Below are 14,092 nucleotides of genomic sequence, written 5' to 3'. Positions count from 1 at the left end.
ATGTTTATTGGTTTAGATGGTGCACGCTTATTTTAAAAGCAAATAGGCTGGCAGAGACCGTGGTGAATGGACACGGTGAATGATGGCTGACATTACTGGCAGACTTTTCAATGACTTTCCAACCTTGTTCTGAAAAAGAAGGGAACATGCTTTCATTCCTAGACACGACCTCACAAAGGTATAACCACATCATGATTGTACCTATTGACTGATATCATCAGTCTGATCTCTTTGCTCATAATGCCACCGAATAAAGAAAGATCTGGGAGAGAAATAGCTCTGGATGAGATGCTAGACACAGTACAAGTCAAGAGAAACTTTGACCAACTCCAGCCCAGCTCCAAGATCCATTTGCAGCCCTTGAGCAGAGCTGCCAACCATCAAACACTTCAAGCCGTCACGGCTGGGGGAAAGTCAGTGGCCATAAGAACAGAACTGTGGACAAAGTGGAATAAGAAGGCCAAATCTCTATGGGCACATAAAACAAGAAGGCCAGTAACCTAGTGTCCTTTTCACACACTCGGCCCACTAAAGGAATCAGGGAGGTAATAAGAGCGGTGCCCTGACATTTTAAAACAGACACTTCACTGACCGGGAGTCCATTTCAAAGGCCATTTGGCTTTGCAAAAAAAGGAATGGTTTGTTGACTGAAGTTACAGAGGTTTTCTAGAGAAGCTATTTGGGAAATGTGTGTTTAATTGATCTACGGACTGGCTTTGTTCCATTCTGCTTTATTGGTATCTTTATCAATTTTGACGGACCGATATGCTCGGGGTATTATGCAGCCCCAATGTCATCCATTTGTTCCTTTAAGTACTTGATTGGTTCACTGCTCTTATTTTTACATGTTTCATATAGCAGGCACTCTTATTCAGAGCAACTTACAGGAGCAATTAAGGTGAAGTGCCTGGCTCAAGGGCACCGACCTTTCGGTTACTGGCCCAACGCTCTCAACCACTAGGCTACCACTGCACAGCACAATAAGTTGCGGAAAACTGCACCCGCGAATTTCGCCTAATTCTTTGACTTGCTTCTTAAGAAATACTGGCGGCCATGACAGAAGCCAAATGTGAGTTGGCTTAGGTGTATCCTTGCCAGACCTATCTGTTAGAACCTTGCCCGCAGCTGTTTCCCCCCAGTCAATAACAACAAGCAAACCCCCTGCAGGTTTGCAGAGTCATGAGAAGAATGCAATTGATACATTTATGTAGATATTCTAAACTAAATGTTTCGATACATTTCAAATGTGGTAACAGGTCCATGTAGAACAAACAACCCTTTACATAATACCATAGAAGCAGTGTCCTGCTAATATAACACTTTTTTTTGTCATTCTCAGCCGATACAGATACTATGATTATCTGCATTTTGTCTGGTGGTAATGGGGCTACATGTACCTTGGCAAACATATCAGAGTGGTCATTCCTTCCTGTGTGGTGTCCCATACAGTGAGCATCATAATTCATTGGACAGAGACAATTTTTTTGTTATTTTGGTTCTGTACTCTAGCACTTTGAGTTTGAAAGAGTACAATGACAATGAGGGTGAAGTGCAGACTGTCAGCTTTAATTTGAGGGTATTTTCATACCTATCGGATGAACCGTTTAGAAATGACAGCACCTTTTGTACATGGTCCCCACACTAAGGTACTACAAGTATTTGTTTTACATTTTTTGTCATTTAGCAGACGCTCTTATCCAGAGCGACTAACAGTAGTGAATGCATATATTTCATACATTTTTTTCTCCGTACTGGTGTGTGTCGTTAGGCAGGTGTACTCATTTGTGTCGTTAGTGAATGCAGGAGAGCTGTTGATGAATAGTATTGATTCTAGACTTTGCTATTGCCTTTGGAGGTTGTTGTTGGGGTGTGACAACATGAGGAAGACAGCAGTGTCGATGCAAATGAAGCTGGCTGTCATAAGGGTCAGAAATGAAAATCAATCAATCAGGAACATTGCAAAAACCCTGGGCATGGTTCATCATTAACAAGAAAAAAACAACCGGTGAACTCAATTACGTCAAAAGACCCGGTAGACTGAGGAAGACCACTGTAGTGGATGACTGGAGAATACTCTCTATGGTGAAGAACCCCCCCCCTGACAACAGCCCAACAGATCAAAAACACTCTCCTGGATGCAGGTGTAGATGTGTCAAAGTCCTCCATACGTAGAAGACTACACCAGCAGGACTACAGAGGGTACACTAAAAGATGCAAACCACTAATAAGCCTGAAGAACAGAAAGGCGAGATTACAGTTTACTAAAAAGCCCCTAAAAGAGACCCAAGATTTCTGGAAAAAATTATTGTGGACAGATGAGACAAAAATTAACATGTACCAGAGAGATGGAAAGAGGAAAGTGTGGAGAAAAAAAAGACATGCCCATGATCCAAAGCATACCACCTCATCCGTGAAACATGGTGGAGGGGGTGTTATGGCTTGGGCCTGTATGGCTGCCAGTGGAACAGGCTCACTTGTCTTCATCGATGATGTGACTGCAGACAGAAGTAGAACAATGAATTCTGAAGTCTACAGAAATATTTTATCTGCTCAGATAAAACCAAATGCCTCCAAACTCATTGGACAGCACTTCATCATGCAACAAGACAATGACCCTAAACATACTGCTAGAGCAACGAAGGGGTTTTTGATGACAAAAAAGTGGAAAATCCTTGACTGGCCGTGTCACTGGATCGGAATACAATTGAACATTAATTTTACATGCTGAAGAGGAGACTGAAGGCAATAAGTCCCCGAAACAAGCAGGAACTGAAGATGGCTGCAGTACAGGCCTGGCAGAGCATCACCGGTAAGATACCCAGCGTCTGGTGATGTCGATGCATCGCAGACTTCAAGCAGTCATTGCATGCAAAGGATATGCAACCAAATATTAACAATGATTACTTTATTCTACATTACGTTAAACTCTCCAATGTTTTTTGATGCCCGAAAATGGGGGGACCACGTACAAAAGGTGCTGTCATTTCTAAACGGTTCATCCGATATGTATGAACATACCCTCAAATTAAAGCTGACAGTCTGCACTTCATCCTCATTGTCATTGTATCCTTTCAAACTCAAAGTGCTAGAGTACAGAACCAAAATAACAAAAATATAGTCACTGTCCAATTAATTATGGTGCTCACTGTATAAGACAGAAGTTCCCTGATCCTCGTGAATACACAGGGCTTCTCCCTCCCCATATTGACTTATACTTCAATAATAATAAAAAAGACAATACAAGTAAACGTTGTCTAGTAAAAATGTTATGCAGAGTTCCAGGTCCCTCTCCATTTAGAGACTTTAGTATCAAGCCTGTCACTCCGGACTCCATCTTGCAAGTCTCCAAGTGTTGGCTCCATAAATGCATCTGTGAACACATACACAGTCACTGTTCTATTACCAATGGCAGTTAAGATAGTACATGTTTGTTTGTCAAATATCACCTATGTTGAAGTTTGAACAGGTCAGACTAAACCTGCCCAATTCTGGTCTCCCCATCAATGACCGTTGGTGAGCAGGCAAGAGGTGAGGCAAGGTCTTTGCTAATGCCCCATTGATGGAAGTGGCAGAGTAGGTCATCAAAGAACCTGGTCGGTCGGTCGGTCGGTCACACACACACACACACACACACACACACACACACACACACACACACACACACACACACACACACACACAAACAGAGCACTGATTACATTATCAATGGTGGTGATGATTAACATGGTGGAACCAACCTGATCGCTGCATTCAGCTTTATATTTCACTTCAGATATCATGATACGTGAAATAGAATGGTTCCACCAGGCTAGGTTATGAAGGTGACGGTGAATTGGGACAACACTCTAAACTGTTTTGACCTTTGACCAGGTCAAATGCCACCAACCTGATTCAAGTGTCCTCCCTGTACTATTTATAGGAATGCTCAAAGCAAAGTCATGTATGCGTGATGCTGAGAGTTCCCCTTGCTGGTCTTCTCTATGTTGCATGTTCGGTTTGCAAACTGGACATCTCTCGAACAACTGCAGCAGGCAATCCTCATAAAAAATGTAATTCCTCATCTTACGAAGTGGTTTTAACTGGAAGGGCCTATGACACTGTGATACAAGCCAGTGGTAAATTGCATTTTGTTAATAAGGACAAAGCTTTTTGATAATGCACTTCACAACCAAAATGATTAGTATTTGCATCTGCCTGGCTGGGTAATTAACCTACTAGTTTATCATACCGGGTATTTAAAAAAAAATACTTTTCACATAACACACATTACCGTTGTTGATGAAGCCGTCTGTTACATCAGGGCAGTAACTCGGTCAAGCTGATTCTACAGTACCCGTCAAAAGTTTGGACACACCTAGTCATTCAGGGTTTGATTTTTACTGTTTTCTACATTGTAGAATAATAGTTGAAGACATCTCACATAAAATATATTTTGATTCATTTAACACTTTTTTGGTTACTACATGATTCCCTGTTTGTTATTTCATAGTTTTAAGTTATTCGCTATTATTTTACAATGTAGAAAATAGTAAAAATAAAGAAAAACCCTTGAATGAGTAGGTTTTCCAAACTTTTGACTGGTACTGTAGGGCGTCACTAGTTACCACAGTCACAAAGCCCGCCTATTTATACAATTTCTCTTTTTAAAATGTGATTTTAAACCTAACCTTAACCACACTGATAACCTTATGCCTAACCTTAAGGTTAAATTGCAATATAGCCTTTTACAATAAACCCATAATTCTATGCTTTACAGATGTACTGCAGACTGACTGTAGCTCCAGATTGGATTACATTCTGTTCCGGTTTGTTGCTCCTAGTTCACTATATTAGTCAGATTTAAATTAGCTACCACGATAGCTGCATCCATTATTTAGTTTTTCCCTAGACAATACAGAATACACTTGTATGAGCGACGAACTGCGCTAACGTTAGCTAACCTGCATCACTATCAAAAGAGATCTACCTACATAAACAGCAATAACGTTATCTAACATTGTCGTTAGCTAAGATATACCAGAGGTCATTATATCCCAGTTTCTCTGGTCATACTCCCCACAACCGGTTGTTGCACACCAAACGGTAGCATTACTGGTGCAGACTTGGAGACCGACCAACTCCAAGCATCTATTCTGCATACTAGCTAGGGTCCTTCTTCGGCAGGGCATGCAAACCATAGAACTTTGGCTGTGGAGTCATGATCAATCCGTATAGGGTCCGTTGTCCTTTGAATGCATTGCGGACGATGAAACAACAGAGCCCCATTCAATAAAGGGAAGCGAAATGGGAGGAGGGGAGATTTGCACGTGGATCTTTGCAAAAGGGGGCATGATTTGTTCGACTGACTTTCTGACCAATATTATCCTATTTATACTTTGTAGACAATTTTGACACTAGAATAAAAGTTTGACTCATATCGATGCCACATCTGGCGTTTTCAAATGGATTAGTTGCTTTTTAGGGGTAGTTGCTCTTTAATGAAAAACAACAGTATAGATTGGAGCAAACTAGTGCTATTATTTAGGCAAGAGATTGAAATTAACCAGATCAGAAATGAATAATGACCTATCAAATTGAGAAAAATGTGAGCCTAAACTAATGCCTTAATTTGGTCATCAACTCCAGGGCTTTGGAAATTATTACTTAAAATGGGTAAAGCCTTAGTTTTAAAACACCTTCTGAGGAAAGGGGGCTAATGTAATTGGATAGAGAAACTGTCTGGATGAACACCTCTCATTGATTAATGCAGCAATACTATCTAATCATATACCCACATCACTAAAAGACAACCCTGTGCTGTTTTCCAGTTTAACAGTTCTCACAAAAAATGTAATAGCTCAGAAATGATAGATTAAACACTTCAACATACAGAGCCACAACCAATCACTCTATATTCCTTCCTTTGTGGGGATTGAATTGGCCGTTTTCTGGTAAAAAAAAAAAAAAAGTGTCATACTAAGTGTGTCACGTAAACATACAGTGCCGTAAATCATTAACAGATCTGTGAATTCTCAGCAGTCAAGGTTTATTTGAGGACATTAATCCACTTGACATTCTCCAGTCCCGTTCATCTTCCCTGGATAAAGAAGTAATCTTCAGCAGTGCCCTCTGAGGTGAGCTGGGGAACCAATGGAACAAAGACAGTGTGGTTTTCGTGAGGCAATAAATGAGAGAAAGCTGTAAAAGGAACTGTGAAAATCTAATTTGGGATAAAATATTAAAATGGTCCAACTCATGAAATGAAAATAAAGCAAGCGAATGGTTTGGAAATTCTGATGTTCATATGCATTTTATGTAATATTATTTTTATGGATTTAGATCACAATAATCAATCTATATTTCCTTGAGTATAATCAGTCTCAAGGTGCCTTTTCAGTATCTTGGCAATTAAAACAGAAAGACATTGATTACAAAAAAATACTGATAATCAATAAAATCCTATTAACCCAGTAAAATGTATTGTTGAGTGGAAACTCCTTCAATCTCTAGGCCTATATGATGTACAACTCCCAGCCTAAAACCTCCCAAGTGACAGATTGCATGGGGGTGTAGACATAGTGTGTGGGCTTGTATTACCATCCTCGTGGGTACCAGAAATTCTCCCTCGTGGGGACATTTCCCAGGTCCCCAGGAGGACAAAGGCTATTTTAGGGCTTAGGGGTTAGAATTAGGGTTAAGGTTAGGGTAAGGGTTAACGGTTTGGGAAAATAGGATTTTGAATGGAAATCAATTGTAGGTCCCCACAGGGATAGTAAAACATGGTGCTTTCAATACACCGATTCAGAAAAAAAGAAGAAAAAAAAGGGGTGGACAGAAACAAAAGGGGTGGAATTGCATACTCCCTGTTCACTTTGTGACTGGGCCCCATTGCAATGAGTGTCCTAAAAATTGGAAATCTATTGGGTATAATGACCAATGACTTACACACACACCCTTAGACACAGGCTGTGCTGTAACCATTGTGGGCTAGGCCTGGAGTGGTGAGAGAACCCATGGCCAGACAATGTCAACCAAAGAAAAACAAGCATTATACACAGAAGAAAAATATAAATGCAACAATTTCAAAGATTTTGCTGAGTTACAGTTCATATGAGGAAATCAGTCAATTGAAATAAATTCATTTGGATCTAATCTATGGATTTCGCAAGACTGGGAATACCGATAGGCATTTGTTGGTCACAGATACCTTAAAAAAAAGGTAGGGGCGTGGATCAGAAAATCAGACACTATCTGGTGTGACCACCATTTGCCTCATGCAGCACGACACATCTCCTTCGAATAGAGTTGATCAGGCAGTTGATTGTGGAATGTTGTCCCACTCCTCTTCAATGGCTGTGCGAAGTTGCTGGATATTGTCAGGAACTGGAACGTGCTGTCGTACACATTGATCCAGAGCATCCCAAACATGCTCATGGGTGACATGTCTTATGAGCTATTGAAGAACTGGGACATTTTCAGCTTCCAGGAACTGTGTACATATCCTTGCGACATCAAATCAAATGTTATTTGTCACATGCGCCGAATAAAACAGGTGGAGACCTTACAGTGAAATGCTTACTTACAAGCCCTAACCATCAATGCAGTTAAAAATATATATATAAAAAACATTTTAAAAAACAAGAATAAGAAATAAAAGTAACAAATAATTAAAGAGCAGCAGTAAAATAAAAATAGCAAGGCTATATACAGGGGGTACCGGTACAGAGTCAATGTGCGGGGGCACTGGTTAGTCGAGGTAATTTTTTATTTAACCTTTATTTAACTAGGCAAGTCAGTTAAGAACAAATTCTTATTTACAGTAACGGCCTAGGAACAGTGCCTGCCTTGTACAGGGGCAGAACAACAGATTTTACCTTGTCAGCTTGGGGATTTGATCTAGCAACCTTTCGGTTACTGGCCCAAAGCTCTAACCACTAGGCTACCTGCCGTAATATGTAGGCAGTTTTAAAGTGACTATGCATAGATAATAACAGAGAGTAGCAGCAGTGTAAAAGGGGGGGGGGGGGCAATGCAAATAGTCTGGGTAGCCATTTGATTAGATGTTCAGGAGTCTTATGGCTTAGGGGTAGAAGCATAGGGACGTGCATTATCATGCTAAGACATGAGGTGATGACGGTGGATAAATGGCACGACAATGGGCCTCAGAATCCCGTCACGGTATCAGTAAAATGCAATTGTGTTTTTTATCCGTAGCTTATGCCTGCCCACAGCATAATCCCACTGCCACCATGGGGAACTTTGTTCATAACATTGACATCAGCAAACCGCTGTCCCAAATGTCACCATCTTCCCAGTTGAAATGATTCATCCCTGAAGAGTACACTTCTCCAGCGTGCCAGTGGCAAGATGAGCACTTACCCACTGAAGTCAGATATGACGCCGAACTGCAGTCAGGTCAAGACCCTATTGAGGATGACGAGCACACAAATGAGCTTCCCTGAGACGGTTTCTGACAGTTTCTTCAGAAATTCTTCAGTTGTGCAAACCCACAGTTTCATCAGCTGTACTGGTGGCTGGTCGCAGACGATCCTGCAGGTGAATAAGGCAGACGTGGAGGTTCTGGGCTGGCGTGGTTACATGTGGTCTGTGGTTGTGAGGCCAGTTGAACATACTGCCAAATTCTCTAAAACAACATTGGCAGAGAAATTAATATTAAATTCTCTGGCAACAACTTAAAATTTGAGAGAAATAAACTTTTTGTGGATCTAAATGTTTTTACTCATAATCCTGGACTATCGGACCACCATTTTATTACGTTTTAAACCGCAACAAATAATCTGCTCAGACCCCAACCAAGGATCATCAAAAGCTGTGCTATAAATTCTCAGACAACCCAAAGATTCCTAGATTCCTATTTTTGATACTGCCGCAAAGCTAACTAAAAGCAGCATTCCCCAAGAGAGGATGGCTTTCACTTCAGCAGTGATGAATTCATGAACTTCATTAGAAAGCAAATTACGGACTCCTCTTTGAATCTACGTATTTCTCCAAACTCAGTTGTCCTGAGTCTGAACAGAATTGCCAGGACCTAGGATCAATGCAGAAACTCCATTTTTTTTTTTTTTTTTTATCTTGACACGTTCATGAAAATAGCAATGGCCTCTAAACCGGCAAGCTGCATACTGCACCCTATTCCAACTACTGAAAGAGCTACTTCCTGTAGTTGGCCCTCCTATGTTGAAAATAATAAATGGCTCCCTATCCACCGAATGTGTACCAAACTCACTAAAAGTGGCTATAATAAAGCCTCTATTGAAAAAGATAAACCTCCCATTCCTCTCCCAAAAAATTCAAAGCAGTTGCGCAGCAACTTACTGCCATCCTGAAGACAAATAATGTATACGAAACACTTCAGTCTGGTTTTAGACCTCATCACAGCACTGAGACTGCACTCATTAAGGTGGTAAATTACCTTTTAATGGCGTCAGACCAAGGCTCATCTGTCCTCGTGCTCCTAGACCTTAGTGCTGCTTTTGACACCATCGATCACCACATTAATTTGGAGAGATTGGAAACCCTAATTGGTCTACACAGAAAAGTTCTTGCCTCGTTAAGATCTTATCTGTTGGAAAGATATCAGTTTGTTTCTGTGGATAGTTTGTCCTCAGACAAATCAATTGAACGTTTCGGCGTTCCTCAAGGCTCCGTTTTAGGACCACTATTGTTTTCACTATACATTCTGCCTCTTGGTGATGTCAAAGATATCTGCTGTTGGATCTGACAAGTAATCTTGATGATTGTACAGTTGTCTCAAATAAAACTTTGAAGGACCTCAGCGTTACTCTGGACCCTGATCTCTCTTTTGACGAACATATCAAGAATATGTCAAGGACAGCTTTTTTCCATCTTTGTAACATTGCAAAAATCATAAACCTTTTGTCAAAAATTATGCAGAAAAAGCTTATCCATGCTTTTGTCACTTCTAGATTAGACAACTGCAATGCTCTATTCTCCGGCTACCCGGATAAAGCACTAAATAAACTTCAGTTAGTGCTAAACACGGTTGCTAGAATCTTGACTAGAACCAAAAAAATTATCATATTGCTCCAGTGCTAACCTCTCTACACTGGCTTCCTGTTAAGGCTAGGCCTGATTTTAAGGTTTTACTGCTAACCTACAAACCATTACATGGGCTTGCTCCTACCTATCTCTCCGATTTGGTCCTGCCATACATACCTACATGTACGCTACAGTCACAAGACGCAGGCCTCCTTATTGTCTAAGAAAACAGCTGGAGGCAGGGGCTTTCTCCTATAGAGCTACATTTTTATGGAATGGTCTGCCTAGCCATGTGAAAAATGCAGACTCGATCTTGACCTTTAAGTCTTTACTGAATACTTATCTCTTCAGTAGGTCCTATGATTGAGTGTAGTCTGGCCCAGGGGTGCCAAGGTGAACGGGAAGGCACTGGAGCGATGAACCACCCTTGCCAGCTCCCCTCTCTCCACTGGGATTCTCTGCCTCTGACCCCATTACAGGGGCTGAGTCACTGGCTTACTAGTTCTCTTCCATGGGTGCATCACTTGAGCGGGTTGAGTCACAGACGTGATCTTCCGGTCTGGTTTTGCGCACCCTCGGGCTTGTGTGGTGGAGGAGATCTTTGTGGGCTATACTCAGCCTTGTTTCAGGGTAGTAAGTTGGTGGTCTGTTGATATCCCTCTAGTGGTGTGGGGGCTCTGCTTTGGCAAAGTGGGTGGGGTCATATCCTGCCTGGTTGGCCCTGTACGGGGGTATCGTCCCCCGACCTCCATCTCAGCCTCCAGTATCTATGCTGCAATAGCCTATGTGCCGGGGGGCTAGGGTCAGTCTTTTATATTTGATGTAATTCTCCTGTCTTCAAATCAAATTTTATTTGTCACATGCGCTGAATACAACAGGTGTAGACCTTACAGTGAAATGCTTGCAAGCCCTTAACCAACAATGCAGTTAAGAAAAATACACTAATAATTAAAGAGCAGCAGTAAAATAACAATAGAGAGGCTTAAAGGAGTAGCAGTGACTTAAGAGTAGCAGCAGCGTAAAAGAGGGGGAGGGCAATGCAAGTAGTCTGGGTAACCATTTGATTAGATGTTCAGTAGTCTTATGGCTTGGGGGTAGAAACTGTTTTGAAGCCTCTTGGACCTAGACTTGGCACGCCAGTACCGCTTGCCATGCGGTAGCAGAGAGAACAGTCTATGACTGGGGTGGCTGGGGTCTTTGAAAATGTTTATGGCCTTCCTCTGACACCGCCTGGCATAGAGGTCCTGGACAGCAGGAAGCTTGGCCCCAGTGATGTACTGGGCTGCACACAGTACCCTCTGTAGTGCCTTGAGGTCAGAGGCCGAAGTAGTTGCCATACCAGGCAGTGATGCAACGAGTCAGGATGCTCTCCATGGTGCAGATGTAGAACCTTTTGAGGATCTGTGGACCCATGCCAAAAAATGTTAGTCTCCTGAGGGGGAAAAGTTTTTGTTGTGCCATCGTCACGACTGTCTTGGTATGTTTGAACCGGTCAGGGTGCGGTTGAATATGTCAGTGAAGACACTTGACAGTTGGTCCACGCAGGCTTTGAGTACACGTCCTTGTACACGTCCGTCAGGCCCAGCGTTTTTTTTAGGTTTGGTTCTCATCGGCTGCCGAGAGCGTTATCACAGTCATCCAGAACAGCGGAGCTCTCGTGCATGCCTCAGTGTTGCTTGCCTCGAATCGAGCATAAAAAGCATTTAGCTCGTCTGGTAGTGTTGCGTCACTTGGCAGCTCGCGTCTGGGTTTCCCTTTGTAGTCCGTAATAGTTTTCAAGCCCTGCCACATCCGACGAGCGTCAGAGCTAGTGTAGTGGGATTCAATCTTAATCCTTTATTGACACTTTGCTTGTTTGATGGTTCGTCTGAGGGCATAGCGGGATTTGTTATAAGCGTCCGGATTTGTCTCCCGCTCCTTGAAAGCGAAAGCTCTAGCCTTTAGCTTGATGCGAATGTTGCCTGTAATCCATGGCTTCTGGTTGGGATATGTACGTACAGTCACTGTGGGGATGACGTCATCGATGCACTTATTGATGAAGCCAATGACTGAGGTGGTGTATTCCTCAATTCCATTGGATGAATCCTGGAACATATTCCAGTCTGTGCTAGCAAAACAATCCTGTGGTGTAGCATCTGACCACTTCCATATTGAGCGAGTCACTGGTACTTCCTGCTTTAGTTTTTGCTTGTAAGCAGGAATCAGGAGGATATAATTATGGTTAGATTTGCCAAATGGAGGGAGAGCTTTGTATGCGTCTCTGTTTGTGGAGTAAAGGTGGTCTAGCGTTTTTTTCCCCCTCTGGTTGCACATTTAACATTCTGATAGAAATTAGGTAAAATGGATTTAAGTTTCCCTGCATTAAAGTCCCCGGCCACTAGGAGCGCCGCCTCTGGATGAGTGTTTTCCTGTTTGCTTAAGGCAGTATACAGCAAATTGAGTGCGGTCTTAGTGCCAGCATCGGTCTGTGCTGGTATGTAGACAGCTACAAAAAATACAGATAAACTCTCTAGGTAGATAGTGTGGTCTACAGCTTATCATGAGATACTCTTCCTCCAGCGAGCAAAACCTTGAGACGTCCTTAGATATTGTGCACCAGCTGTTTACAAATATACATAGACCCCCACCCCTTGTCTTACCAGAGGCTGCTGTTCTATCCTTCCGATACAGTTTATAACCCACCACCTGTATGTTATTCATGTCGTCGTTCAGCCATGACGTAAGATATTACAGTTTTTAATGTCCCATTGGTAGGATATACATGCTTTTAGTTTGTCCCATTTATTTTCCAGCGATTGTACGTTGGCCAGTAGTACGGATGGTAAGGCACCCCGATCTCTTCCCGCAATATCTTTTCTGTCTCTTTCTGGGAGGAGGGCCTGTTTGGGTGTCTGAAGTAAATCCCTCTCGTCCGACTCATTAAAGTAAAATTCTTCCAGTTCAAGGTGAGTAATCGCTGTTCTGATTTCCAGAAGCTCTTTTCGGTCATAAGAGACAGTAGTAGCAACATTATGTACAATATAAACTGTGAAAAAAACAAAACAAAATAGCATGGTTGGTTAAAAGCCCATGAAAACAGCAGCCATCTTCTCCGGCGCCATTTTACACTTATCTGGTGTCCTGTGTGAATTTAAGAATGCTCCCTATAATTCTCTCTCTCTCTCCCTCCCGGTGGATCTGAGCCCCAGGACCATGCCTCAGGACTACCTGGTCTAATGACTCCTGGCTGTCCCCAGTACACCTGGTTGTGCTGTTGCTAGTTTCAACTGTTCTGCCCACAGCTATGGAACCCTAACCTGTTCACCGGACTTGCCATCTTGTCCGGACCTACTGTTTTTGATTCTATCACAGCTGCTGTCTCTACCTCTGAATGACCCTGCTGGTCATCTATGAACGTTTGAACATCTTGAAGAACAATCTAGCCTTAATGGCCATGTATTATCTCCACCCGGCACAGTCGGAAGAGGACTGGCCACCCCTCAGAGCCTGGTTCCTCTCTAGGGAGTTTTTCCCAAGCCACCGTGCTTCTACATCTGCATTGCTTGCTGTTTGGGGTTTTAGGCTGGGTTTCTGTAAAGCACTTTGACATCTGCTGATTTAAAAAAGGGCTTTATGAATACATTTGATTGATTATAAATACATTTTATTGATTGTGTGTATGGACAATTTCAGCTCATGAAAGAAACATGGAGCCACTTTACATGTTGCACTTGTTCAGTGTAGTAGTACATTGATGAAAGATCTGAAGTTGCATAAGTCATGAATAAGTACTGGTAGTGAGGTCCAGTGGCTTGTGATTGAGTTTTTGCGGATTGTTTTATTTATTTAACTAGGCAAGTCAGTTAAGAACAAATTCTTATTTACAATGACGGCCTAGGAAAAGTGAGTTAACTGCCTTGTTCAAGGGCAGAACGGCAGATTTTGACCTTGTCAGCTTGGGGTTGTTCGATCTAGCATTCTTTCAGCCCAACACTCTAACCACTAGGCTACCTGCCAGCAAACAGCTGAAGCTGTTGTTTCCCGTATAATGACAATAAATGCAAGTGCGGGAATGTTTTGTTCAATAAAATGCTTTTAAAAAGCTACGTAGCAA

Source organism: Salmo salar, chromosome 14, assembly GCF_965601325.2.
Source record: "Salmo salar chromosome 14, fSalSal1, whole genome shotgun sequence".
Classification (NCBI taxonomy): domain Eukaryota; kingdom Metazoa; phylum Chordata; class Actinopteri; order Salmoniformes; family Salmonidae; genus Salmo; species Salmo salar.
Note: the sequence above shows the minus strand (reverse complement) of the source record.